Genomic DNA, 12066 nt, shown 5'->3' with positions numbered 1-12066 from the left:
ATATATCCGGACTTTACAACAGCAATCTGATAGGAGTTAGGAAGGAAAGAGACAGCATATATTGTACAAGCCAGAAAGTTTCATCCCGTAGTTATTCAAGGAACACGGTTTTATTTTTTTCACAGTGTTCAAAACTTGGAACTAACTGTACTCCCATTGTCGTGGCTTGAAGAACTCATCTGAGTCACTTCCTTTGCTGAATTTTAAAACGTTTTCAAGTTTGGCAACTACTGGTTGGTTGAAAAGAAACATTAGAAAAAAAATCCATAACTTTCTTTTATCAATTTTTTTAAGTACTACAAGGCCCCATACATGCACACACAGAGACACACACACACACACACACACACACACACACACACACACACACACACACACGCCACCCTAGGTGATGTGGCGTGTTTGAGACTATACTCCATCTTTTCGCTGGAGCAGCAGCTAAGACGCGCAGACAGTGGTCGTGGCCATGCCATGCGCGGGTGTCTTTACTCTTGCCATGGTCCTGTGCTTCAGACTGTGTCCCATACCAAGGGCCAAGAAGGGAGGCAGGGGCTGAATGGTCCCCAGTACATCTGACTGCATTTGGCTTCTACCCATTTTTCACACGTCTCCTAGCATTACCTTTTGGCAGCAACTGTTCGTCACTCTCCATTGCTTTGTCCAGGTGAATAGAGATCTATATACAGTCCCAGAACCACACGGAATCCCTTACTTGCCAATTTCCTCTGTGAAAATGGTTGATTTTTTAACTAGTTGCCATCTCTTCCTTCAGTGTCTGTAGCCAACCCCCTCACCTTTTAGAAGTACCAAATCCCTCTTGGAAGTACCTTCTCCGATCATCGTTGTCTCCACGGGGAGAGCAATGGAAGGGCATAAATAGTTACAATTTAGTAAGAGAAAAGAGTAAGAAGAAATAATAAAGAATTACAGACCACAAAGAGACCAATTTTACTTACACATGCTGATTTGAAATTATCAGTGTTATGAGGTTTCAAAAAGATTTTTAAAAATCAGTTACCTATAGCAAAAATATGTAAGTCTGGAATTCTTTATTTCTTATGGGAGATTTCCTCTTTATAAAATACATTCTAATCTAATTCAATACACAGATCTTTTCAAGTGACTTTTAGTTCCATATGCCAATGGGCCAGAGGACATTTTCACCTGCATTTCCTTTTAATACTTCTAATTTAATATATTCAAAACTGAACTCACTCTCATGCCTCCCAGCCCCTAAGGAAGCCCTCCTTTCAATGTCCTTTCAATGTCCAATGTGTAGCCTCTCACTGTTCTTTCTTCTGAAGCGACCCAGATCCAAGGCACATGGTTCCTTAGCTGGATTAATTTCTTCAACTGACCTCTCCAGTGTTCTTCCTAGCACCTCTTTGTCGTAGGGAGCACAGACAAATCCAAAGTGGTCCTTTCTGGAATAGGTCACCTTTCTGCGCAAAACCTCCAATAACTTCCCTGTCATTCTCATGAGGAGCCCAACAGCAAGCACACTTGGGTCCAGATGAGATAGTCAAGCATCAGTAGAAACAACTACATAACAAATGTCTGAAGTCAGGAGCATAAGGAAGGAGACAGAAGAGGAGGATGGAAGGCAGGCAGCCAGGGCCACCTTGGGGGATGCCAGAGAATGACCCCTCAGAGTTTAGAAAAGAGGGGAAGAATCAAACACCTTGCTTTTCCTATGTACTGTACCTCACAGATAGGAAAATGACTCTTTTATACTGACAAAGAAGAGATGGCAGGCCCAGAACAACACCGTTTTCCAAGGCCTCATGAATCAGTGGATCTAGGCTGTGGGCACGGATGACTGTTGACACCACGGAGAGATTTACACTGGACATTATATGTCTCCTGAGGCAACAATGAGATGCATTCTGACCAAAAATGTCACAGAAGCTTCTCTATCAAAATATCAATGTGTAGGAAGTAAATAATATTAAATAGTGTCAGAGACGTGACCAGCAAAAGCTAGAGGTAAAAGTCAAAACATATCCAAGATTTCCTAAAACAATAAAAATATGTTCTACACAAATATTGTATGTAATTATTTTTACAATTATTTTTAATAATGGGGAAAGAAATTGAAAGTTGAATTTATAAGACTAAAAAAAATCCTTAAGATACATAGTGACTAACTATAACCCATGAACCTTTTGTGGGCCCTGATGTCACAGACTATAAGCAATTAATCAGACATTTCAAGAATAATCGATATGATATAGATCTTATATACACACATGAAACATATGCATAAATGTACATTTGCATTTTAGTTACTTTTCTGCTTCCGTGGTAGAACACCTTGACAAAAGCAACTTCTTAAGGCAGAAAGGCTTTATTCAGATGCACACTTCAAGGATCTTGGCAGAGACATTCAGGTGGAAAGGGCTTGAATCAGCTGGTTATACCACACCCACAATCAGAACGCAGAGACCTAGGAGTAGATGCTGCTGTTCAGCTTCCTTTCTCTACTTATACAATCCAGGATTCCAGCCAGGGAATGGAGCCACCCACAGTGGACAGGTCCGTCCACCTCAATGAACACAACCAAGATAATGCCCCCTGCCCAGGCCTGCCCCGAAGCTCAGCTCCTAAGTGATTTGAGGATCTATCAAGTTTGCCAATTAACAATCACCATCAGAGTTTGTAAATGTGTATATACGAAAACAAATACACGCAGCCTGGACACCTGGAGAAAGGCAATTACTTTTCAGTATAATATTACACGATCACCTTTAAGTCCTTATCTTTCAGAGATGCATATAAAAATATCCACAGATGAAATAACATACACAAGGGTTCAGTTCAAAATAAACTGGGGGAAAAAAAAACGAAATAATAGAGGACATAAAATCAGCTGTGGTTTCCTGCTGTTGTTTAAGCCTGGGCGATGGAGTAGATCAGGACTCCCATAATTCTAGCTGGTATCCAAAGCTCCACCCCCGCCTGCTCCTCCCCCAACACTTCACTATTTCTTGCTAATGCCTGGCTCACATCTACCTCACTCCCTTTGTATTTACTCTTCTGCTACTGTTTGGATCTTTTTTTAATAATTTTTTTTTATTAAGAGATTTTCTATTCATTTTACATACCAACCACAGAATCCCCTGCCCTCCCTCCTCCCGCTCCCCAGCCTTCCCCACCAACCCATCCCCCATTCCCACCTCCTCCAAGGCAAGGTCTCCTCCCATGGGGAGTCAGCAGAGCCTGGTACATTCAGTTGAGGCAGGCCCAAGCCCCTCCCTCCTTCCTGCACCACTGTTTGGATCTTAAAGCTACCCGATGGCCTGTCAGTCCCCAGCCTGTGGTACTACTTGAGGTGGAGTGGAACCTTTGAGGTTAAGCCTAGTGGAAAGAAGTTAGGGCATAGGCTGTATGGTCTTGACCAGAACAGTGATACCCTGGCTCTTTTTCCTCCTTTGCTTCCTGGATGCCATGAGATACTGACCTTGCTCCGCCATAATAAGAGCACCACCAAGGTCACAGAACATCAGATCTAGATTACTACGCTCTGGATTGAAGTCTCTGAAATGATGAAGAAAACAGATCCTTCCTCACGTGAAGGTTATTTCCTCATGGCAGGATGATGAACAGGTCCCTTGCTCTCTGGACTCTCTGAGCTTCCTTCACATCCTGCCTAGCCATCCTATTTGGATATGCCATACTCCCGTGCCTAGTGCTTCCTGTTCCTTATCTGGACATCTTTTTCTCCTTAGCACTTGCAGCCTCTCGATCTTTCCTGTATTTGACTGTCTACCTGAATGATTGGAGATGCCTAGAACATAGGCATGATGTGTGTTATGGCTGTGTAGACCTCCAGTGCCAAGGGCAGCCACCCAAGTATTCCCCCAGAACAAGCTACCAAAAAAAGAATGACTCTCTCTGTGTGGCAGAAGCCATAGATTAAAGTTCACCCTAGAGCAGTGTGACATGATTGTGATGGGCTAAGTGGAGAGGACACTGGTTTACACTGTGGGGGAGGGACTCAGGAGGCGTAAAATAGGAGTCTTCTTTTGTTATAGGAATGGTGTGCCCTGGCATTATACATTTTAAACAAATCCAGTGCCATGGCTTACATTTAGATTTTTCTAAATAATGTCCGGAATAATAGCCGTCAACCAAGTTTTGCCATGTCTGGGGACAATTCTGGTTTGACGTCCCGGGATATGAAGGAGGACTGCAGTCACTGGCATCTGGTAGATGGAGGCCAGGATGCTGCTAAGCATCCTACAAAACAGAGATGACATCACTCCCACAGCAAGGAACTAGCCAGCCCCCAACAACCAAACAACAGTGTAGTTCTGGAAATCCTGAAGAAGAGACAAGGGGCGTCTTCAAAACGCTTAGCATCAAAGACCCGTTGTGAGCATTTAGATGCTGGGTACCCATCACTCAGCATAGGTGGAGTTGGGGGTGACCGTCTTGTTTCATACTCATTTCACATTTCTGATTCTCAGCAATCTCACTAACCTGAAAGTGGATGGTCTGAGACTTTAGTCCTGTTCAAGGGGAACGGCTTTTTATAGCCAGAGCCCCAGAGTACTTCTGAGTCACAGAAACCTAATTACCAAGGAATCCATGCCATTCCCAAACAGCAACCCAGATAAGAAACTCGGCTGAGCAAGGAGACTGACCCTAGGCTGTGTAAAAAGAGGCTCCACAGCTGCTCAGAGGGCAAAGCTGAAGAGGCCCACCCAGCAGTGATTCCAGATACATGCATCTGAGGTACATGGCCAAGAGGAGCTCAATCTAAGCAGTGTGACTTCTTCAGTGAAATTCCTGAGACAGATCTCCAAAATCAAATATGTTTTTTCTTTCTTCCTGAGGTTCAGGATTCTACAGGAACACACAAGATGCAAAAGTCAAGACTGAAAGGGACCACCACTCCTGATGAATGCTCAACCATCTGCAGACTCCTCCAAGGAGAGCACAGGCGAAGAAAACTTTCAAAGGCATATACGATAGGTTCTTTCCCCTTTATATCCACATAATACAGTAAGGGTTGGATAAAGGTCTTAACATGAACTCTCAATAGCCAGTATCATCATTCACTTAATGTGGGAGCCCGTTTTCGGGTTCCTCGTGGCTTTACTCAGCAGGTCCGAATAGAGGATGATTAGGACAACAGGCCTGAGTGCAGGTGTCTGAGATGGTCTGCACTTGGCTGTACTGGGGGAGGAGGTCTTTTGCTCCACTCCTTGGCGTCTCTATAAATACCCTGGGCCAGAGAGAGTCGGGACCCGTTGGAATAGGTTCCAGGCCCTCTCGAGGCTATCCTTTATTTTCTATCTGTTTATCTCCGCAATACATCCTTCTATCTAATATTTCCTGCTGCTCACACTCAAGAAAACTCTGGGGAGCTGTGGGGTTGGTGGGTAAACGCCCCACAATTTAATAAGCTTCTATTCTGCTATATCTGTTCAGATGCAAGAGATGCAGCAATGGATGAGATCAAAAGGCCCGTCTCTAGGGTCATTAACCGGGGAAGCTTAATAATGATATACACAAGATGATTTCTGATAGCTATGAGTTATTGACATCTTGGATGACACAGAGTCAAGGGTTAGATGGTGCCTTTGGCTCAGAGACTAGAGGACTCAGTGATGTGTAAAGGTCACTGGCAGGTAAAAGTTGTCAACTCCCAAACATTGGGAAAGAATGGTACAGCAGGGTGGAGGCACCCACCGCAGGTGTTCTGACACTGGACCAAGACTGGCTCATTTGATGATTTTCAAAAAGATCATACATAAGAGGGACAGAGCTTCCTGGGGGGGGGGGATGCAAAAATAAATAGTGCATACCTGCAGGTCCTGAGGATTATTATCAGTTGGAGAAGGAGGAGGAAGTATACAGGGAAAATTCATGCTTCACATTCTCCATAGCTAGGCTATCAGAAACAGGTTTTATTAGGGACCAGGTACCTTGTAATAGCTGGAGTTAACTCTTCAAACAGATTCTTTACAGGACTCTTTACAACTTCATTGGGCAACTAATGTGAGGTTGAGTATGTGTGATCTCTGTGCAGGACACTGATGAAATGTTTCATGTGTGCTAAGACTTTAGAGAAACACCATCCCTAAGATCCGTGCAGGAGCCAGACAGCTCAGAACAGAGCATTCAGCCCTTGCTCTTAAGGCCTTTCTCCAAGTCAGACAAAGCTTGTCCTTGCCATCTACACTGCTGATTAAAGAGATATTAAGGAGTCTAAGGCATCAGAGATTTACTATCAATGTATCTCTTCTCGAGAAGCTACTAAGGATATACTGACATAAACCATTCAGGAGAAATGCATCAGAGCAAGGAAAAGGCAGAACACAGAGAAAGACAAAGGGGATTACCAGGATGTTGGCAATGACCACCAAAAGGAAATCCCTACAGGAAGTTGCTGCTGTCACAAGGACATAGAAGGTGACTTGGGCCAGAGAGCAGAGGGCTGAGGAAACAGCTTCAATACAAAACATGGTGACAGGTTATCTGACGCCATTCACACTGCAGAAAGCACAAAGGAAGGCTTCATTGCTCCGTAGGAGAATATGGAAAGGATTCATGATAGCCAAATAAAATCCAGGCAGAGCAAAAACAGCCCAATGAATGGCTCCATGAAAAACACACAGGAAAATAGAAATGTGATTAGTGGGGTGATATATAACACATTATGTACAGAATACTGGCCCTCTAAATATATTACTACATCAACCTGTGAATAAATCATCTTATACTGCAAATGGGATGTTTTGTTCTTCAGATTCAGGGTCCTGAGGCAGGAAGATGATCTTGCACTTTTGACATGCATTCAGCATAAACCCCAGAGTCCTTATAATGCAGAAGAGGGAGGTGCCAGAGTTAGAGACATGGTAGATGCAGACATTCAAGTAATACAGCCAAGGCTAAGCAATTCTAGAAGCTTCTAAATGGGAGGGACTGCTTCTGGAAGGAAGAGAGCCCTTGACTCTGCCCAATAAAGCCCATTTCAGAGTTCTGGTCCCTAGAATTGTAAGATGATAACTTTGTGCTATTTTAAGACACTGAATTTAAACTAATTTGTCACTATAGCAATAAGAAACCAACATGGGCATACCTGGAATAATAGAAATACTGAAAAGTGATTTAACAACAACAAAATTTTACCCTAACCGTGATGTCTTTAGACTGGGAAGCTGGAGAAGAAAACAAACAAACAAACAAACAACACCAAGGTGATGGGGGATGAGGCACTTTGCTGTATCCTAAGTGAAGTCAATATGTAAAGACTGAAACTAACTGATACTAGGAGCATCCTAAATACATTACTGAGGAATGTGGAGAATATTATTAGGGAACTCCAAGGGAGGGAGGACAGGAGGGTGGGGACGGGTGAGGCGCGGACTCTGTTTTTCATAAAGCTAGTACCATTATTTAATTTTTAAAATTCTCTCTATATATTGTATTTTGATAAGAATAAAATTAATGTTAAGAAGAAAGATTAGCCGCCAGAGATGATAGTAATTCCCTGCCGTATCTCTGCACTCTACTGTATTAGCTTTTATTGAAATATCATCTAATTTCCTTACACTTTTTATCTACCATATTCAGCCAGACACAATGGTATTTTTTTGAATGGGAGAAAAGCAAACCTTTCCATCCCTAAGACTTAGTAATTCTTCTCCCTCACAATGGTATCTCTTTCCTAATCGATGTGAATAAAGCCTTTGTAAACAGAAAGAGAATGAAAGCAAGCAAATAAAATGCAAAGCAGTACTCAGAAATGAAGAGAAATTAATACTCTCCATACTCAGCACTGATAATAGTGGTTCACATGCATAATCCCAACATTTGGAAGGCTGATGCAGGAAGACCGTAAGTTCAAGGCCAGCAAGGAGTAGAGTAAGATTTGGTCTTGTAATATCAAGAGATGGAGTTGTTGAACACCTGTCTCACATGTTCAAGTCCCCACCAAAACTCCAAACAAAATAAAATCCCATGCCCTTCTTCATGTGATAAAACCACCAAGATGCCTGATATCGTGGCACAGGTCTTTAATCCCAGAACTCGGGAAGGAGAGGTAGGTGGATGAGTTCTTTTTTTTTTTTTTTTTTTTTTTTTTGGTTTTTCGAGACAGGGTTTCTCTGTGTAGCTTTGCGCCTTTCCTGGAACTCACTTGGTAGCCCAGGCTGGCCTCGAACTCACAGAGATCCACCTGGCTCTGCCTCCCGAGTGCTGGGATTAAAGGCGTGCGCCACCACCGCCCGGCAAGGTGGATGAGTTCTAAGATAGTGTGGTCTAATAGTGAGTTCCATGACAGCCCGGCTACACTATGAGATCCTATTTCAAAACAAAAAGGAACACGCTAAGACATGATATTACAAAGTGGGAAATGATAGCTTCCCAGAGCAAGCAAGTATGATTTTTTTTAAACCTGAAGTTCCCACCTACCATTAGGATGCACTTTGATTTCAACTTTTATTCTCCAGTAAAACTTTACATAGTCTACTGTAGCTACAATTTCTCTTTTTTCTTGCCAGCTGCAGACTAACAGTATCAAATGCACACATCATGCTGACCCATGCTCCCACACTCTCAACTAAAATGTGTAATGCTTTCTCTTCATTTTTGTGGCAACTGTATTCTAAATTTGGTAGATTCTCCCTGGCTCTCTCCATCCTCCTAGCTTTGGCTTTGGTAAACACTCTATGTGCAAATTGTAGGCTAAACCAGGCAGCAACATCCATTCTCTGAACACAATGATTGCTTCAGGGATATGTATATGATTCAAGTTAGGTTAGGGACAAGAGATAAGAGATTATTTTCCTGCTACATCTCAAGATGGGGGGGGGTGTTAAATGCCGTTGTCTGTCTTGCAATCATGAATCTGGTATCCATAACAGCTAGGCAGAATGAACAGAGAAAAGAACAGCATTAGGTGTTAATTAGTCATGAATTAAGTCATGTCTGAAGTTCGTATACCCAAACTTTCTGATTCTGTGATACAACTTCTCTTAGGCCAATGTTGACTGGCTATATTGTTACCTGTCACATGAAGATTATCAAATGAAGTAATCAGGAAGCTTTGTGAGCACATAACTATCTCCATTTTAAGATATTAAAAAAACAAAAAGCTACAGAAAGATAATATCTAATGATAAAGATTTAATACAATAGCAGTCCGGTTTAAAATAGCCCCAAACTAGAATTCACACATATACCCATCAATAGTAAAAGGGTACATGGAGACATGGTTACAGAACAGAATGAGCTATAGTTATATGTAACGCTGTAAACACAATTACTGTTGGATGTGAAATGTCCCCCACAGGAACCCCAGTGTGTGGCACTGAGTTAAGAGGCTGGATGATCTTTAGGAGGTAGGGTTAGCTTGAAAAAGTGGGTCGCCAGGAGGCAGACCTTGATGGTTATTCTGCAGCCCAGCGCTAGCTCTTGTCTCTCTGTTGCATGACCTGCTGAGACTGAGCTGAAAACCCCCATTAGCTACACCATGCCTTCCCCACCATAGTGAACTGTACATTTCAAAATACTGAAACAAAATAAATCTATCCTCCCGTAATTCACTTCTTTTAGATAGTTTATCACGTCAGTAAGAAAAATAACTAATAGAAATACTATCCCATGGGGAAATAAAATGGTACTTCCACTATGAAAAGGCTAAATGATTCCTCAAAAACAAACACAGAAATACCTATGAGCAAACTGTCCAACCGCTGGGTGGGTATACACCCAAAAGAAATGAAAATAAGACCACAAGTATTGCTGTCTGATATGAAAAGACTCCTACCATTTATCTGAGGGATACAGAGTCATCAGACTGATAGAAAAATAAAATAAAATAAATGGCCACTTTTAAAGGCCAGCAGCAAGAATGGTAAGTTAGTGTTTAATAGTTAGAGAACATGAGAATATTCTGGGAATGGATGGTGTTGATGGTTGTACAACAAGGTGAATATAAATATCACAGGTTTATATTCTTATAAAGAAATGGATCAAGTGGAAATTTCATGGTACACGTATTTTGCCCCAAATTAAAAAAAAAATACTCAAGGAAAAAGAAAGTGTACTTGTCTATCATCCTACTGCTCTTGTAAGTTAGGATTGACAGTAAGGCGGGGGTGGAGAGGGAGAGATAATAACGGAAGCCACGAATCTACACTGTATCTTAATTTTTTTTCCTTCTAAGTGCTAGTTGTATGGGCATGCCCCATTTGCGAAAATCCCCCAAGCTTGTGAATTTGGGGATTTCTAAAGTCTCAAGCTACTTCTCTCCTAAGAGCAGATAATCTACTTGTGAGCTTTCCAAGCCTCTAGGCTCCCCTTACATGCTTCTCTCCTTATAATATTTGTATTCAACATCATCCTGTCCCGAACCAGGTATGATATAGGAACATATACATAGCTACTGAGGAACTACTTGTTGAATCAACTTAAGAAGCAACATAGAACGGGGAAGTAAATTACTACCAACAACACTAAAACAGAAATACAACATAGGAAAAAAACACAAAATTAGATATACAGAAAACATAGATGCCCAAAGCGGTACATTGAATGAGCTGTCTGTGGTCAACATAGGTATACTTGCCCAACATCACATAGTGAGTGCATGAACTTGAAATGAGATTTTATCACATTAAATGCTGCAGTCTTCCTGCTAAAAGCTATAGTTTTCCAGATCACAGTATGGACAGGTCACATTTGACAAAATGACTCCAGGAGAATTCTTCTTGGTAATACATGTCATATATTGAATCTAAGCCAAGATAATTTATTTTTAGTAACACTTAGAATTGTATGGAGTTCAGTATGGATTAGATATATGATCCAGGGGGTAAACAGTGCATGTGTTGAAGAACTCGGAATGTCACATAAAAGACATGAGACTTTTGAAAGTCTTCAAAAAAAAATGCCAACCACCGTTTAGAGGTTAGAGCCAATAAAGAAGTGTTTCTTCTCCATACTTTGTAACATGATGGTCAACTCTTGTTCTCACAGGTTAGCAGAGCCATGGTGGCTATTTTCTATTTTTGTTGAATGTCTTGCTACACACAGTTCCATCCATTATGAACCACTGAGTGACTGTTAAAGAACCCAGCTGATATTAGCAGAGCAACCTTCGTTGGGAAAGGGGGTCCCTGGAACAGGTTATTCTCATAACATCTGTTGATTATTTTATGTTTTCAGGTTTAGAATCATATAAGGGCATTTTTTAAAGTCTGATAATCAGTGAGAATTTGTCAGAAATAACTGCTTAGCCTCTAGGGCTCTGGTTGAGTGCCAAAGGCATTCCTTTCTCCCTACCCCACCCTGTTCTCCAAGTGCGCCATGACTGTTCTTCATGGTCAAGGCACATTGTGAACGTTTCACTTTAGAGACATGCATGGCATTGATTTAGCAATGAGAAGGAAATGTCATCTGTAGCATTTATGGACCCTGGATTTTGAAAGCTGGGGACGAATAGCATGTAAGAAGGGACATCACTCCCGAAGAGTGTCACTCTAAAAGTCATCTTCCTGCAATTCTTCCCCTTAATATTCCACATAATTCCAAACCAACCACAGCTTGTCAATTATAAATACCACAGTGACCTGACAACCTATATTAAGTAACATACCCTTGTGTGTTTTTGTTTGAAGCCATGGGAATAAAAATGCAAGGTTTCTCTGACTAGATGCCATCCGTGCCACAGAGACTAGTAGAGTAATGGAAAAACCCAAATGTTACTGTTTTATATTGCATGCTGGCTAACCATTATTCCTTTAGCAAAGACTGTGGGTACCCCTCCACGCCAACTACTAAAATGATACAGTGTAGCATTTCCTAGTTTAAAAAGGTTTTATGCCGGGTGGTGGTGGCATACGCATTTAATCCCAGCACTCGGGAGGCAGAGACAGGCGGATCTCTGTGAGTTCGAGGCCAGCCTGGGCTACAGAGTGAGTTCCAGGAAAAGTACAAAGCTACATGGAGAAACCTTGTCTCAACCCCCCCCCCCCCAAAAAAAGGTTTTACTTGCTACATTCTGGGGAAAGGAAAGGAAAGGAAAGGGGAAAAAAAAGTCAAAAAGTCAAG

At 41.8% G+C, this 12066-nt stretch overlaps 1 protein-coding gene across 5 annotated transcripts in view; it reads right to left on the bottom strand.

The window, feature by feature from the left end:
- The window catches only part of Mast4 (microtubule associated serine/threonine kinase family member 4), a 594548-nt gene that overhangs the window by 216775 nt on the left and 365707 nt on the right, over positions 1-12066 (bottom strand). The gene's annotated exons all lie outside the window — the stretch shown is intronic.

The sequence above is a fragment of the Peromyscus maniculatus genome, chromosome 15 (assembly GCF_049852395.1).
Source record: "Peromyscus maniculatus bairdii isolate BWxNUB_F1_BW_parent chromosome 15, HU_Pman_BW_mat_3.1, whole genome shotgun sequence".
Classification (NCBI taxonomy): Eukaryota; Metazoa; Chordata; class Mammalia; order Rodentia; family Cricetidae; genus Peromyscus; species Peromyscus maniculatus.
This window is presented reverse-complemented; position numbering and strand designations above follow the sequence as displayed.